At 42.3% G+C, this 17698-nt stretch overlaps 1 protein-coding gene across 1 annotated transcript in view; it reads left to right on the top strand.

Annotated features, from left to right (window-relative positions):
* Positions 1-849: 849 nt before the first annotated feature.
* The window catches only part of WIPF3 (WAS/WASL interacting protein family member 3), a 90581-nt gene continuing 73732 nt past the window's right edge, over positions 850-17698 (top strand). Inside the window, exon 1 of the mRNA XM_022584272.3 lies at positions 850-1023. The gene's annotated coding sequence lies outside the window, so the exon portion shown is untranslated. The remainder of the gene's footprint in view (positions 1024-17698) is intronic.

Here is a 17698-nt window from a genome sequence, read left to right as displayed (position 1 = left end):
GGGTAAATTGCAGTGAACGGTCCACGAGTATCCTCCATTAGCGGGAATGCGCAGCACGTGGGAGATTCGAAATCCTCACCAACCAATCATGCGCCTAGTGGAATACATCCAGCCTCAGACACAATCTTTCTGCATCTTTCCAGGGGTCTGAAGGTGAAGTGTGGCAAGGATTTACTGGACATACCAAGTTCTTTCGGCTCCTTAGACCCTTCAGTTTTCCGGCAGTCGGCTCCCTCTCCCCTTCGGCTCCACCTGGGACAATCTACCTCCCCAGGTCACTCCAACCGGATAATTCATGCACATCCTTCAGTTCTTTTAGCCACCAGCTCCTCCAGAAGCCTTCCCTGACTTCCCCAAGTCTGGATCAGGGCCCCCTCTATGACCGCTCCCTCTTGGTTCTGCGGTATAGTTGTCCATTTGTTGTTTCCCTTTTTAGACCGTGAACTCCGCAAGGGCACGAGACGATCTCGTTCTCTCTTTTGTCCGGCTTATGACGCTGCCTGGAGCATAGGAGGGGCTCAGAATATTTTGGAATAAATTGATGAAGGAGTGGAGTGTCCCCAGCCTGGCGGGGCTGGGCCGGGTGTTGCTCGCATCACAGCCCCTCCTATGTGGGGAACTCCAGCCTTGGGCCGCAAGCTTAGACTCTCTCCTCAGATTAGACTTGGGCCTCCGTCAGGCAGAGGCGCGCAGGGAGGCTAGGACCCGCCTCTCGGGTTGCAGAGCGACCCCGCCCGCCCGGGCCGCGTCCCTGCGCGCGGGCCGGCTGCGGCTCCCCGGCAGGAGCCTGAGGAGCAGGTGGGGGCGACGGCCCCGCCTCCGCGTCCCGGCAGCCCCAGAGCTGGCGGCCGGGGAGTGAGCGGCGCTCACCGAGCGCAGCACCCAGCGCAGCTTGGCCCCAGCGGCGCCGCTTGGAGCACGGACGCTGCGGGACGGAGCCCGGAGCCTAGAGGCGGCGGCGGCGGCGGGGGGGACGTCGGCCAGAGACGAATCCTGTCCTGTCCTCGGCACGACCAGCGGCAGGTAGCGGCTCCGCGCGCGTGCCCGGGTCGGTGCCGGAGGGAGGAGGGACGAGCCGCAGCTGTGGGCGCTCGGGCCGTCCCGGAGCTGAGTGAAACGCCGGCGGGTGCAGGAGTGCTGCGTGCGCGCATGCGGGTGTCCGGGCGCCCCCAGCCCGGGGCGCTGCGCTGCGCTGCGCTGCCCAGGAGCCTGCCGCCAGCTGCCCGGCGTCTCCAGGGCCCGGCCGTAACGGGACCGCGGAGGGAACGAGGTCACCGCGGGGTTTTCTGGTGACTTCCACCGACCCGACTATCCGGAGAGCGGCCCCTGGCGACAAGGCCGCCCGGGCCTGGTCTTCGCCAAGTTCTCCGTTCCTCCCTTTCCCGCTTCACCCCCAGAACAAAAGGCTGGGGTCTCGCTGGGGAGGGGGCTGTCGCGGGATGAGCGGGAGCGAAGTAAAGAGCAGCTAGGAAATTGCAGAACTGAAGGTGGCTTGGGGGATACAGAAGCCCTCGATGAGGAAGCCAATCTCGGAGATGTAAAGTGACTTACACAAGGTCACACAGCTCGTGGCGACTGAACTGGGGCCAGAGCGCAGGTCTCGGGACTCCCTTCCCAGTGCTCATCTCCAGGCCCCAGAGGTCAGTAGTCTGTGCTCCAGCGATTTAATTCTGGCCATGCATGGGTTTTAAAGCCTCCTTTGGAGGAATAAGGGAGAAAGTGGCAGAGCCTATTCCCCGCCTTCCTCAGTACGCACCGGAGGCGGAGGTGGAGCGGGGATGCGGGAGCAGGGCTGGGGGAGAGGGCGCTCCGAATCTCCGGGTGGGGCTTGGAGGACGGGGAGCCTAGCCCTGTCCCCGTGGGCAGGCGGGCACTGGCTCGCAGGAGCAGCGCCTTCTGAGCGTGGCTTGCTAGCCGCGTGGGTGTGCCTGCGACGGGAGCGGGGGCGGCGTGGGGACCCAGTGCGCGCTGCTCCGTAGAAAGAAGTTCTCTCCCGGGAGAGGCCGGGAGAGCTGTTCTGGCGCGCTGGGACGAGCCGACAACATCCCCGACGCTCGCGCTGTTTTGTGACGGGCTCTGTTTGGAAGGAAAGTTACTCTGCAGCAGGAAGGTGGGCTATCACTTCGCTTCTTCGAGCCTGGGGGTGTCCTTGGCTGCAAAATGAGGGCTTTGTTCTGCATAACCTGTGTGATTCAGAAAGTTCGTGCCTCTCTCCTCCTTTACAGAATCTTTATCTCTTTAGAGGGAAGAGAAGTACATTTCTTCTGGTCAGCAGTAGTAGTTATCGCAGGGACTCCAGCCTCCCCTGAAAAACAAAATTTTTTTTTTAAAATTTTAGGCAAAGCTATTAATGGGGACGAAGCTGAGAAGAGGGATTGGGTTGCCTTTGGGCCTGGTAATGACTTGGACAGAAAAGGAGGCTTCACAGGTGCCGGAAATGCTCCCTACCTCGACCTAAGTAATGGTAACACAGGTGTACACATATAGATATTTGTGAGGTTATTCCCTTGAGATTTGTGCACTTATGCTTTCCCTCAGTAAAAAAAAAGTAAATAAAAATTTAATGCTAAAAATCCACTCATTATAGTAGCACACAGATTACTGCAGTTTTCCAGCCAATGAATTTTAGAGATACATTTAAAAACCACAGAAGCCAAGTCAGAAAAATAAATAAATAAATAAGAACAGGGAGCAAAGAAAGTTTAGCAATAACGGGAAATGAAATACACACTGCAGAGGGCCTTACCAAATGCCTTTACACGAATCACCTCACATGATTCACATTTCCTTAAGGGCAGTATTGTTATTGTGCCTTTTTTTTTACAGACAAGAAAATAAAAGGTCACAGAGGTTAAATGCCTTACTCAGGGGAGCAGGGTTAAGAACCTGGGTACACAGATTTCGAATTCTATACGTGCAACCATAAACAAGCAATTTTCAGCCACCTGAATCAGGGCAGAGCCATCAGGGTGACAGAGACTTGAAGACTGGCTTCCTGCCGTGCCCCCTTTTAGTTCCTTTCCAGGAGCCTCTGTTGTTTTCATATAGTTGTGAGTGTGAGATTGTGTCACAGACTGAAGGTAGCCAGCAGTGGAAGGGATGGAGGAAGTGTGTGTGTGTGTGTGTGTGTGTGTGTGTGTGTGTTTAAGAACATACAGTTTTAGGAACAGGAGAAAGCCAGCTGGCCCAGCCTGGAAACACTGTTTTTAGGAGATTTATTGTTCGGAAATCATACAGTACAGGTTGTGATTTTGCAGTCACTTAAATACACACACAAAATAAATAATATAACCTAGAAAAGATCTGAGAAACCAAAATGTAATTTACTCTAGAGAACATGTAGGATTTTCACTAGGGAAAAACAGTCAACTTTCCTACATTCTAGAATTTATAAATATATGTTTATCAATGCCTATGTTTAAAAAAAACCTACAAAAATAACTCAGCAGAAGGACAGAAATTTGTTTTCCAGCAAACGTGTTGTAAATATACTTACATTTGGTGCAGAAACATTTGAAACTTTAGGGTACAGGAATATTTTATCTAGAGAGAAATCTTGAGAAATGTGTCCTAAAGCGTGTTCTTCTAGTGATTTTATCCTTCTGCCTAAAATTCAGAAGCCGGAGGAGTAGAATCGTGTTTGTTTTACCAGCTAATATCACATTGCAGAGTTGAATGTTTGTCTTGTTCTTGGAATTAGAAAGTTTGGGTTTGAAGAAGCCGGATTAAGTGGGGCAGGTAAAGAGGTAGCTGGATGGATCTGCTCAGCTGAGTGCCATCAAGCGTGATTATGCATCACGAAGTTATCTTTAGGCGAGTTTTGCCATGTCACAGTTAGTGTTCCTGCCATCTGGCTGCTGGAATATTTAGAAAGGAATCATAATGTTTGACTGACTCTGCTGAGAGCATGACAAAACAGACTTCGAGAGGGAACTATTAAATATGAGTTAGGGTTGGTGAGAAAATGATTAATTACTTCTTATTTAGCCACCGCACACAACCGAAGGGAGGGACGGTTCCCAGCTGATGCGGAGCAGGTGCAACACATAAGTTTTCTCACTGACTTCAGCCAATAGTGCACTTGAAACTTCCCCTTTGCCCTTCTAGTTGGGTATTTCCTTAGGCCTGCCCAAGCAGGAACCCGACCCGTTTTGCAGCAGGGGAATCGTGTGGTGAACTGCCGTGCTGAAGTGCCAAAGAGATAGAGTGAAGCGGAGCAAATGTGGCAAAAATGCCAGGTGGGCAGTATGTGGGCCAGGCTCTGTGAAAGATTTTCAAGTGCATCTTGAAGGAATATTCACCCTGTGTGGGCGATGTATTCCAGTGAGACACTGAATTTGAGATGGTGGCATCCAGAAAGGAAGTGCCAGGCCTGTCTATGGACTGTAAGCCTGTCAGCTCCTGGGAGTATCTAAGAGGAGGCAGTAGGGAGCTTGTGAGGACTTGGGCCCATGTGTGTGCAGGTGTGTGTCAGAGCAAGGTGCCCAGGCTGCCATCCACTGTGCCTTAAGAGCCAAAGGCTACCTCATACTGAATACTTGTGCCTGACTAGGCTAAGAGCTTTCTACGTATGAAATCAACCCAACAGCCCTATAAGGGAGCTGATTTTTCTTACTCCCATTATCAGATGGACAGAGAGGCCAAGGGCTAAACTGTTCTCAGAATGATCATGCCACACCCTGCCCTGGTCTGCTATCAGCCAACTCATAAGCCCAACGTGCCCTTTACCTGTCTGACCCTCCCTTATTGCACCTGAACTCCTGGAGGACAGGTACTATATCTGTTTCATCTCTCTTCCCAGCAGCTGCATCATAGGTGGCATGTGATGAGTAGTGAATGAATGAGTGAGTGAATGAATGAATACCTTCATATTTAAAGGTCAAAAGTCAGTTTGGATTAACTGTCCTTTTGACTTTTACTGTCTCATTCCCCTCTGTTAATATGGGTCATCGGGCATGATTGTATGGACAAGATGTATAATAGATATCTCCTTTAAAGCTGAAGGATGCTAAGCTCAGCCTGTAAGATCAGAAGGCCTCTGCTTCTTTTAGAAATTAAATATTATTATTTCTTCTTTTGTAAAACGGCTGTCATTTGAAACACCTGGGTTGGAATCTTTCCTTCATCATTTATTTGTTGTATGACCTTGGACAAATTACTTCACCTTTCTGTGCCTCAGTTTTCTCATCTGTAAAGTGGGAATAGTAATAATTCTACCTATCTCATATTTAGGGTAAATAACTTAAAATAGGTCCAGTGCCTAGGACAGTGCTTGGTTCATAGTAATGTTCAATAAATTAGCTCTTTTTAAAATTATTATCATCGGATGCTTTTAAAAATTGTTTGCCTTAAGTGTTTCTGGTTCCATAAAGCATTTGAGGCATAAACAACATAAAATTAATAATGAAACTGGGGTAAAGAGAACACACAGATAAGGAAGCAAGATAAAATCAAAGGTAATTTAGTGAACAAGACTATGTTATAAGGTGCAGGTAATTTCTAGAGATGAGTTTACTATAAGGTTTGGTGTAGTTTCGGGAGATGGGATTAAAAATTTGTCAGAGCTTCCCAGTAACCAAAACAAAGAGGAAAACACAAATAGTTACTCAATCCACAGCGACCATGAGATAAAATGAGATCAGTTACACAGCTTTTCCTGGTCCTGAAACTTGGGATGGCTTTCTCCTGGCGGTTCTTCAAAGCAGTCATTGTTGCCATAGAGATCTAAGTCTTCAACATGGTCCCTGCCATGAAGACAATGGAAGTTTTGTGGTAGAAGTTAATAATAAGTGTTTCTTAGAACGTCATTGACTGCAGCTCCAGAGACATACTCTCAGAGCACAGCCCAATAAAAGCTCTTCTGTGAAGGGCCAGAACACTGTGGTTTGGGGATGTTCTATTTCCTTAGCTATGCTTACTGAGTGCCTGGGAGAGTAGAAAGATTCTTCCTAAGATTATAATTCTTGTGAGAGTCAGGTGAACAATCCCATCTTTAAGAACATTTGTTCTGGCTGAAGCTATATAAATGAGCCAGATCAGTTTACTTTATCCAGAAAAAGTCCAAAGGGTGTCATCATGCACATAAACTCATTAATAGATGTGTTCATGAATTTTCTGAATACTGGTAGTCCCATAATCTCCCTTTAGCTGCACATTTTATCACACTGTTTGGAAAAAGAAATATCCAGTGCTCTGTACTACCTTTTAAGCCCTTTAATACTTTCAGTACTTCTTGGTATTAAGAATAAATGATATTTGATTTTTAAACTTGTTTTTTAGTACTTGAAATAATGGTTATGTCTTTTTAGTCTCATTACATATACATTAGCCCAAGTATGATTTGTATCAGTTAGGATTGCATTCAGCTGCCAAAACAAAACAAAAACAATGCACACATCAGAATCTGGCCTAAACAGATACAAGAGTGTCTTGTGGAGCTAGACTCCCAAGAAAGGCAGTCCAGGGGTGATGCAGGAGCTCAAACAGTACTATCAGAGAATCAGCCTTTCCCTGCTTCACCTTCTTCACCATGTAGGACATCATCCTAAATCTAGTTGCCTCATGGTCACAAGATGGCTGCTGTATCTCTAGGCTTACATCTTTAGGCAGGAAGAAAGGAAATATGTAAATAGCTAAAGAGCGAGGGCCCTTCTATTAGGGAAGTTTTGCCTTTTTAGATAGAAAGTGATGCCCTCCCCAACTACTTCTGACGACATCTCATTGGCCAGGATGGTGTCGCAATGTTGCTCTAAAATGTAAAGAGTCTGAGAAGTCAAATATTTTTAGCTGGGTAAACTGCAACTACCACCCCTCTCTCTAATTAGGGATTTTGCTCTAAGGAAGAAGAGGAAATGGTTATTGAGTAGGCAGCTAGAAGTATCAGCCACCTGACATAACTTCCATTATTAGCCATGTCCCTGACTTAATTAGAAATTACAGAAGTGACTCAGTAATTTAAAATGTTATACTTTTCTAGTTTTTCATACGATTAGCATTAGAGGATGAAACACACCCAATTGCCTTATGTAGATTCCTAAACCGCTGTCACCAGCGCTGCTTCTTTTCTAAATTTCAGATCTAAATTTCCATTTGCCAGAAGGACCTCATATGCTTCAAATTAAACTCACTTCTCCCGGCCCATTCACCACCGCCCAACACCCACACATTTTCTCCTGCCTTCCTTAATTAATATTAGATTGCCTTGGCAAGGAGCCTTGGGGTTGTCCTGGACTCTTTCTTCTCCCCACAGCCCAGGCATCCAAACTGTTATCATCCTTGGCTCTGTCCCATTGCCATTACTCTAATTCAAATAAATATCCATCCTTGCTCATGTGGATCTCCAAAGTGGTCTATCTATTTGCTGCTTCTTCATTGCCCTATAATTCATTTTCCACACATGCCCCCAGGGTGCTGTATTTAAAACACCAGTGTCTAACATCTCTCCTTTCTTTAGAAGCTTACAAACTAAAGCTCAACCTGGCTCTGTGAGCGCCATGCTTGCTGGGACTGGTTGCCACACACCCCAGACATTCCCACGTGGCAAAGTTTTGCTCACCCCCTCCCCACTCCCTTCAACTATAGAAGACCTCTCTCAGAGGTTTCTTATGCTTTTCATGGTCCATAAGCCATGGGAACAGTTAATTACCTTTGCATTTATGTTTCCAGAACACTTTATAATTTCTATTAATATGTTTTGCCCTGGATTCTATTTTGCCTGATATTAATCATGCTGCACCAGTTTTTTTTTTAAAAAAATAACAGCTTTATTGGAGTATAATTCACATACCATAAAATTCACTCTTTTAAAGTATGCAATTCAGTGATTATTAGAATATTCACAGAGTCACACAACTATAACCATCATCTTAATTCCAGAACATTTTCATCACCCCAAAAAGAAACCCATTAGCAGTCACTTCCTATCCCCCCTCTCCTCAGCCCTGACAACCACTAATCTACTTTTTATTTCTATGGATTTACCTATTCTGGAATTTTATATGTGTGGAATCATGCAGTATGTGACCTTTTGGGACTGGCATCTTTCACTTAACATAGCCTCTTTTGGGTTTATCCATTCTATTGCATCTATCAGTACTTCATTCCTTTAATTAATTAATTAGTTAATTAATGGCGGGGTTGGGTCTTCATTGCTGCGCTCGGGCTTTCTCTAGTTGCATCGAGCGGGAGCTACTCTTCGTTGCGGTGGGCAGGCTTCTGATTGCGGTGGCTTCTCTTGTTGCGGAGCACAGGCTCTAGGTGTGCAGGCTTCAGTAGTTGTGGCACGTGGGCTCAGTAGTTGTGGCACGTGGGCTCTAGAGCACAGGCTCAGTAGTTGTGGCACACGGGCTTAGTTGCTCCGCGGCACGTGGGATCTTCCCGGACCGGGGCACGAACCCATGTCCCCTGCATCGTCAGGCGGACTCTCAACCACTGCGCCACCAGGGAAGCCCCCCTTCATTACTTTTTATTGCTGAATAATATTACATTGCATGGCCCATACTACATTTTGTTAATCCACTCATAAGTTGATTGACGTTTGGGTTGTTTCTACATTTTGGCTGTAATGAGTAATGCTACTATAAACATTCATGTATAAGTTTTTGTGTGGGCAAATGTTTTCATTTCTCTGGATAGACACCTTGGAGTGGAATTACTGAGTCTTGTGATAATTCTGTTTAACATTTCAAGGAACTTACAAACTCTTCCAAAGTGGCTGCACCATTTTACATTCCCACCAGCAAAGTATGAGGGTTCTATACCAGTTTTTAGTATCTACTTGGGTATTGTTTTCACTGTTTTATTTTCAAAGGTTTAAACATCATTTTGTTTTAGCTGCATTTCTTATAAAGGAGATATAGTTAATTTTTAAAGCAATTAGAATATCTCTGTCCTTTAGCAAGAGAAGCTAATTATCTGTGTAACAATAGTCATTGTGGTTACTGATCTATTGGAACTTATTTTGTGCTTTTTATATACCATATGCTTTATTGTTGCCTCTTTTTTTCTTCTTTTAGTCTGCCTTTTCCTAGCAAAGTGCCTGGCACATAGTAACTTTAAATATGTAAGTATTATAAGCTATCATTTGTGGACAGGTGCCATGTATCTATAGATTTATTTATTCATCAAGTATTTATTGATTACCTGCTATTCATGTTTATAGTTTACTCAGTGGCTAGCATAGTGCCTAACATGTAGAAGAAGCTCAGTAAATATTTTCTGCATTGCATAGACTGTGCAAAAGTTGAGATGCTTGTCAGAAGCTGGGTAGAGTAATGGAGAGTGCGGAGGCTTAGGGGCAGCTCACTTGGGTTGGATGCGGCTGTGTCACGTCCCAGCTATTTGATCTTGGACTATTACTTTACATCTTTGAGCCTTTGTTTCCTCGTCTGTGAAATGGGGATAATAATATCTTTCGTGCAGAGTTGTTTGGGGGGATGAAAGATGATTATGTAAATAACAATCACAATTGCTAGCACAGGGAATCCACTTAGTACATGTGAACTATTGTTTTTGTTAATGAATTGTTTAACAAGGAGCTCTCCCAACCACATATATCAGTATGAAATCATCAACCATGTCTGCCCAGGGAATAAACTTATAGTAAAAAATGATGCTGGCTCCTTTGCTATGTGTCTGACATAAATAATTACCGGAGAAATTTTTTCTCCTCATATGGTAGAACCAAGAAAAAGGACCAAAGATGTAATTGTACTTCCTCTTAATGACACAGAAATAGATTTTAAGTCTCCAGTATTCCTTAAAGCTGTCGTTTATTCTAATACTCTTCTAAACTTTTGAATGAAACGTTTTTTAGCCAATCGTCTTGCTCTCCAGTATTTCAGAGGAAGAATAAAGTAGCTTCAGAAATAGGTAAGATAACTGCCTAAAACAAGACAAGCAAGCAACATTTTCCCCTACATTTTAACAGCTTTTGCATGACTTTTTTTCTGGTTTTCACCTCTATGTGTATGTCCGAAGGTTTTAGAAATTCACCTGCAGACTTTTAGAAGGAAGGCTAAAACCGATCTGGGTTCATGCCTGGTGTTGTGTGTTCCTGGTGGTCATGGATGGTCAGTGAGTTTTAAGTGATAGTGGTTGACCTGTAGTCATTTTGACATTATCTATATAAATTACGTATGCCTAAGAATGATACCTGTCAGGATACCTGTCCGTAAGATCTAGGGGTGCATTATTCTGTGGCTGGAGAAAGCAAGCCACCATTGTCATTTCAGACCTGTGCATCCCCTTATGGCGCTCTCTTGTTTTCTCCCATTTGACGAATGACTAGGATCGGTTATAAATGGAACCAACTCACAAATGATTCATGCCTAATGGGCAATCATGTTTTAAAGCTGTTCCTCATTGTGTAGTAACCATGTATTAACAGAAGAATTAAATCTTAGGGGCTATGGATTGGTTTGAGGAGAACTGTTTTACTCTACTCTTGGTTGTTTACCGAGCCCACTTGGTCAGTCGCCTTTGACGCTTGTGGCTGGCTGCAGGGGATGGTTTCAGCTGTCATGGAAGTCTGCCTGCAAGGCCAGCCCAGTGAAACCCATGGTCAGGTCTCAGTGCTGTTCTTTGTGGATCCAGCTCACTTAGACCAAATTGTCAACACAAATTTATATTTTCCTTTATTCATTTATTCATTTGTATTTACCTTTTAGATGTAGAGGGGTCTCCTAACTCAGATGATGCAAAGCATTTAAAAAATTACTTCTTCACAATTGTCCCGAGTAAAGAAAGCAATCCAAAACTTTTATTTTTTAAGTTAGTTTTTCAAGTGGGTAATAATGCCCAGGATACATACTTCAAAAAGTGTAAAAAGGATATATAGTATAAAGTAAGTCTTTCTCACACCCCAGTCTCGGAGCACCTGGTTGTTATACATTCTTCCAGAGAGATTTCATATATGCATAAGCAGGTTTGGGTATACCTATATTTACATATACCTGTATTTATAGGTATACACATATAATACAAATAAAGGCATATTCATTCTATATACATTTTCTGCTGCCTGCTTTTTTCACTTAATATAACCTGGAGATCATTCCATATTGGTACATATAGGGCTGCCATATTCCTTTAATGGCTACCTAATATGCCATTTTAAGGTACAAACTGTAATTTAATAACCAGCTCCCAGTCAGTGGGTTTATAGGTTATTTCCAGCCTTTTGCTATTAAAAAGAATGCTGCAGTGAATGTCGCTGTATACATTATTTCTCGTAAGTGATACACTATGTGATAAGAAAAATTCCTAGAATTAGAAAGTATATTTTAAAAATTTGATAATTTGCTCATTGCCCTTTACAGAAAGTTGTACTAATTTATATTTCCGCCAGTAATTATGAGCGTCTGATGCCTTGCACCCTCTCTAATACATATTTGCCAAACCCCTGATCTTTGTCAATCTAAGTGAAAAATTGTATCTTGGTGTGGTTCTGACCTGTATTGTCTCATTATCAATAAGGTTCAGCACCTTCAAATGTGTTTAAATGCCATTTGTATTTCTTTATCTGTGATATGTTTGGCCCATTGTCCATGTTTCTGTTGGGTCATTGCTTTCTTTTCCTGTTAAACAAAGAATTGCTTTATCAATACAAACTATTAATACATACACACAAACTATAAAGTGCTAAGAAATCTAAATATCTAAGTCATAGCAAACAGGTAATCATGTCACAATGTATACATATATCAAATCATTATGTTGTATACCTAAAACTAATACAATGTTGTATGTCAATTATATCTCAATTTTAAAAGATTTTAAAAATAAAGATTTTTTTAGCCACCTTTTGTCTGTAAGCTAAGGAACTTAATATATATATATTATCTCTTGCTTTATCTTCCCTTTTACCTGACAACTTTTGTTAGTTATATCTTTCTATTTTGCTATGATTAATAGTAGTTATAGTCATTTCTGTTACCATAATTTCATAGGCTCTTCAGCCTTGGTTCTATGGTTAATTCAATACTGTCTTTCTTTTTGCCCTAATTTCTCTCTTCAACTCTTAATTGGCTGAAGTTTTTCCTATGGTAGTATCTTCAATATATATTCAGGAAACATAATTCTTGCATGTTTAAAAACATCTGTCATACTTGCTTTTTGACCACAGTGACAGTTTGGCTGGGTATAAACTTTTGGATCATACATTATTTCTCTGGGATACTGCGGCACGTCTAATATGTCTCTAAAACTATATCATTTTTCTTCGGATATCATGTGCCTTTTAATCTATAGAATTAAACCTTATTTTTTTATTTTTATTTTTTTGCGGTACGCGGGCCTCTCACTGTTGTGGCCTCTCCCATTGCGGAGCACAGGCTCCAGATGCGCAGGCTCTGTGGCCATGGCTCACGAGCCTAGCCGCTCCATGGCATGTGGGATCTTCCCGGACCGGGGCACGGACCCGTGTCCCCTGCATCAGCAGGCTGACTCTCAACCACTGCACCACCAGGGAAGCTCTAAACCTTATTTTTGAAAATTTTTCTTACATTATATATGTGTGATTATGTATTTGAATATTTATTCTCTTCCATTCATTTGTGTCTTTTATTAAGTGAAACCATGTATCTTTTTTTGTCTGTCTTCCACATCTATCATTTTCTTTCTAATACTTTTAAATTCTTTGTCCATTTCTGTTTCATTTTATTTATTTTTCTCAATTCTCCATGGTCCTCAGTGTGTTTTCAACAATACCTGTTTTATTTTGGGCTCTTTGTAGTGTGCTCTTCATTTTTTTAAATGGAAGTATAGTTGATTTACAATGTTGTGTTAGTTTCAGGTATTCAGCAAAGCGATTCAGTATATTCAGTGATATATATATGCAAATATATATTCTTTTTCAAATTCTTTTCCATTATAGGTTATTAAAAGATATTGAATATAGCTCTCTGTGCTATACAGTAGGACATTTTTTGGTCTTCATTTTTCTCTTTCACTTCTCCCACATTATATTTCATCTCCTATTGCCTTGCTACATATTCTCAGAGTTCTTATATTTTTCCTTTGAGTCCTTAATTTAAAGGGATAACTGTTTCATAAAATTTTTTCAGTTAATAATTTTATGCCTTGTCACTGTTTTCACCTGCTTCACAGAAGTATATTTTCTGAAAAGTGTTTTTCATCTATCGTCTGTCCTTTGTCCTGTTCCTTTTCCCACTTTTTTTTTCTAGTTTTCTTGTATAGATCTTGTGCTGGTTCTCTTCACCGTTTCCTTTTATTTAGTATTCATCTTAGAATGAGTTGAATTCTTCTTAGACCAACTATTTGCAGGAGATTTGTTTAAGGAAAAGACCAGGACAGGTTCTAGACCAGGGAGAGTTCTCTTTGGGTCAGAGAAGTGCTCCTTATGACAGAGAGAGAGAGAGAGAGGGAGGAGGGAGAGGGAGAGGGAGAGGGAGAGGGAGGATGAGAGGAAGAGAGAGAAAGTGAGAGGCTTTAGGCTGCTCATAATTTACTCTCTCCCTCACCCTTCCTCATTTCTAGCCATGCACCCACTGGAATGGCTTGTCTTTGCCTCCTTCCCTGCTCCCTCATGTGTCTAGGGTCCAGGGTCGCTCCTGTGCCGTCCTACACGCCCTTTTCCATTACTCTAAACAAGTGTTGGTGGGGCTTCCTCACTGAGGAGCCAGAGCTTCTTATTCTGGAGAATGACTCTGTGTGGACTTTGTCTGAGGTCTGCAGCCACAGGCTTACTCTCTACAACACCTTACCTAGACCCTGTATTTGATCGTCCTGGGCAGCAGGCAGCCCTGTCTCATTTATTGAAATTCAGGGTTACAGAAATCTAGTTTTTACTTTCTGCAATTGAGTTTATATTTCTGAGATTCCCTTTCCTTCCTATTTTGAAATGGTTTCCAAGAAAAGGAAGGAACAGAGATATTTTCACTCCACCATCTGAAAACCAGAAAACCTCCTTGAACTCAACTTTATTTTGAAAAGTGTTTTCTAATTTAAAAGACTAAAGCCTCATCTCTGCTGTCCCTTAGGACAAGCGTTTCCATTTCCAGGAAGCCACCATATCCTTAATTTTAAAAATTACATTTGAAAGAACTTTGCTTTTTGGAGAGGATCATAAACTATTTTTGATTTGTTTAATACTTATCTCAAAGCAATACTCATTTGGTCCTCACACTTATGCAAATCAGGAAAGAAGGAACATGCTTTACTTTTTTACAGATGGAGAAATAGATGACCATTAAAACCAGAACTAGAGACCAGTTCTCTCAACTGTCAACCTATTCCTCTTTGATGACAGCGTTTCTAACATGCCAGGTGAAGCTTTTCTAGTGAGCACTGGAAGCTTTGAGAATCCCACATCCAGAATACATTTTATTCCCACACTGATAGTAAGGCCTACAGTTGGACAGGAATTTCTCCTGCCCTTTTCCTCCCTTCCTATTTTAGTTGGTAATATTTTTCTTTAAATATCATTAAGATAATTATTTAATCTGTAGACACACAATTTACATAATGTGCTGCTGCCAAGGTGTGTCTCCATCTTTTGCTTAAGTAGTTGGCATGACCCCTGATATATATGTTTTCTATTTCTTCCCCATAGTGACAGCAAAGCAACGGTATTTGACACTACCTTTGGCCTTGGCAATACCAAGATACCTAAGACACAGTTCCTATCTTTGAGCCTTCGAGGAGCCCGTGGTCCAGTGAAGGGAGACACACAGACATGTGAAAGGAAATTGCCAAAGTCCCTAGTGCCGTAATAAAATTGCGAACAAAGTACTATAGGAGGAGTTAGCTTTGGCAAAGGAAGAAGAAAATCTGTGCAGAGAAGTTGGCACCTGAGTGTGTTTCAAAGGATTGGTAGAAATTTTCCAGGTGGTGAAGGCCATCACATGCAGCCTGCATAGCATGGACAAAGGCACAGAAATATAAAGAAAAGGTATGTAAGAAAACATCACAAGTGTGGTGTGGACAGAGGATAGGATGCATAGAATAGAGTGGAGGATAAAATGGAGAACTTGACTCCATGACGAAGAGCCTTTAGGAAAGGAGTATATGTGAACTGGAGAGTGAAGCCCTGTAGTCTGAGAGGTAAGACCTCCAGTCAGTGTATCAGGCTTGGCTGTCAGGGAACTGTGCTTGCTGCCACGGACAGAATGTGCCTGGTGACAGAGCTGAGGATGCCTTGTTGCCACAGGTTGTTTGAGATTCTAGCCAACTTCAAACTGGACAGGGAACTGGAGGCACCAGAACTTGGGCCAGCCATCCTGACCTGGCCCAGGCTGGCACAGTATCCCTACTGTGAAAATACTGAAACTAAAATCTAAAGTCTCAGAAGTGAAACTAGAAAAGAAAGAATTTGTCTTGTAGACTTGTTCCCTATGCCCCCTCCAGTCTGAACATTATTTCCTCAGTGATTCTCAGAACAGCATTTTTAGGAGTATTCACAATCCTAAGTGCAAAATGACCACCTTAGTCTTAGAAAGGAAAAAATGCCCTCCTTATAAAATCCAACATCGTAAAATAAATTAAAGAGGTGGTAATTTATTTTGTAAAATGACTTATTATTTTATAACATTGATTATGGGTTTCCATTGGATAATAAACTCCTTTTGTATGCTTAAAGTGTACCTCGATTTTTCCAAAATTAGAGATGCCATTTTTCAGAAGCATAACTGTTGTGTAAAATGAGACTTACTTATAAATGTCTGATTAGTATCATGTATTTTTTAAAATATTTTTTTCAAAGATTTTTTTGATGTGGACCATTTTTAAAGTCTTTATTAGATTTGTCACAATATTGCTTCTGTTTTATGCTTTGGTTTTTTGGCCGTGAGGCATGTGGTATCTTAGCTCCCTGACCAGGGATGGAACCCACACCCACTACATTGGAAGGCGGAGTCTTAACCACTGGACTGCCAGGGAGGTCCCCCATCATGTCTTTTTTTTTTAATCATATCTTTTTAATAAGCCTCGTTCTTCTTTTAGCTAATTCAAAGGCAGAAAAAAAAAGACAGGAAATCAATATTTTCTCCTTTAACTCTTGGGAAACACACACACAACGATTTTTATGGCATTTAGCCATAATTTATTTTATTTTTATTTACTTTTGGCTGCGTTGGGTCTTAGTTGCAGCATGCAGGATCTTTGTTGTGGCATGAGGGATCTTTCGTTGCATTGCATGGGCTTCTCTTTAGTTGTGGCACACACGTTCCAGGGCACGTGGGCTCTCTAGTTGAGGCGCGTGAACTCAGTAGTTGTGGTGCGCTGGCTTAGCTCCCCCACAGCATGTGGGATCTTAGTTCCCTGACCAGGGATTGAACCCGCGTCCCCTGCATTGTAAGGTGCATTCTTTACCACGGGACAACCAGGGAAGTCCATAATTAAAATGCTTGCGTCAATGATAAATATTATCAATATCACTATTTATATCTTTTCACCTAATACTGTTCAAATATTATAATGAATTCAATGATCTGGGGAAAATTTGCATTTCAATAGGAGTCTTATAAAAGGAAACCAATTTCTGAGCTTATTGTAGGTGTGACTTAGTGGCTTCCGTATTAGATTGTGGTTAAAGTGTATCTTGGTTTTAGAACACACATGGACAATCTTCATAAATCCTTTAAGCATTTCAGCAGATAATTAATTATCATATCTGGTCAGGCCTGAGCAGATTCAACTTCAGGAGCTGCTGTCAAGGCTGGTGTATCTCAGGTGTGGGAAACCCTTCATGTCACCTGTGGGAGAGGTGAATGGGCACTCAGCTCATGGGCACTCAGCTCAGTTTCTGTTTCCCTTGTGTGTCAATTCCAGTCCTAAGTACAGTGTGCCATTTTCATGGACCCAGACTACTGAAATTAAACGGATCTACAGAAAAAAGAACCTTCTCAGTAGAGGACACAACTTCCGACTGTATGGGGCAGGGCATTTCATCATCCTGGTTGTTCTAGAGCAGGGCTTTTCAAACTTCAGTGGGCACAAAAATCACTTGCTGACAAGAGACTCCCAAAGATTCTGATTCAGTAGGTCTGGGGTGGAGACTGTGCCTTTCTTACAAGCTTCCACGTTCTAGAGGTACTCAAGGTATGGATTCAGACCAACAGTGTTGGCCTCGCCCAGGAGCTTGTTGGAAATGCAGGATCTCAGGCCCCACCCTAGAGCTACTGAATCAGAACCTGCATTTTAATAGGACCCCTTGGGTGATTCATCCTCCATTAAAATTGGGGAAACACTGCTCTAGATCACTGTTCCCCAAAGCACCAAGGTTTAAGTATCACTATGGAAACCTGAAATGAGTTTAGATGGCACCTAGATGAACATTTTATTTTAATAATTGTTAAGTTGATTTTTATTATTACCATCTACTTATGGCAAATAATATTGGTTTTCCATTTATGGTAATAATTTAAAGTTTCTTTCGCAAAATAAACAATTTTAAAGTAAGTTCAGGTGGTGTGTGGATGTGACAAAAACTGTAAAAAGTTGAATGTTTACAAGTGACTTAAGTTAACATGGTGCTTAAGAGCATGGACTCTGGAGCCAGACACCCCGCGTTTGAATGCCTGCTCCTCCAGTAATTCACTGTGTGACTTTGGGCAAGTTTCTTAACCTCAGTGGGCCTTGGTTTCCTCATCTGAAGAATGGCGATAATAGTATCTATCTGATTGGGATATTGTGGGGCTTAAATACGTTCATATATGAAAAGTTCTAAGGATAGTGCCTG

Source organism: Delphinapterus leucas, chromosome 9 (genome assembly GCF_059928025.1).
Source record: "Delphinapterus leucas isolate spDelLeu-1000000601 "Yukka" chromosome 9, BTC_Dleu_Yukka2, whole genome shotgun sequence".
NCBI lineage: Eukaryota > Metazoa > Chordata > Mammalia > Artiodactyla > Monodontidae > Delphinapterus > Delphinapterus leucas.
This window is presented reverse-complemented; position numbering and strand designations above follow the sequence as displayed.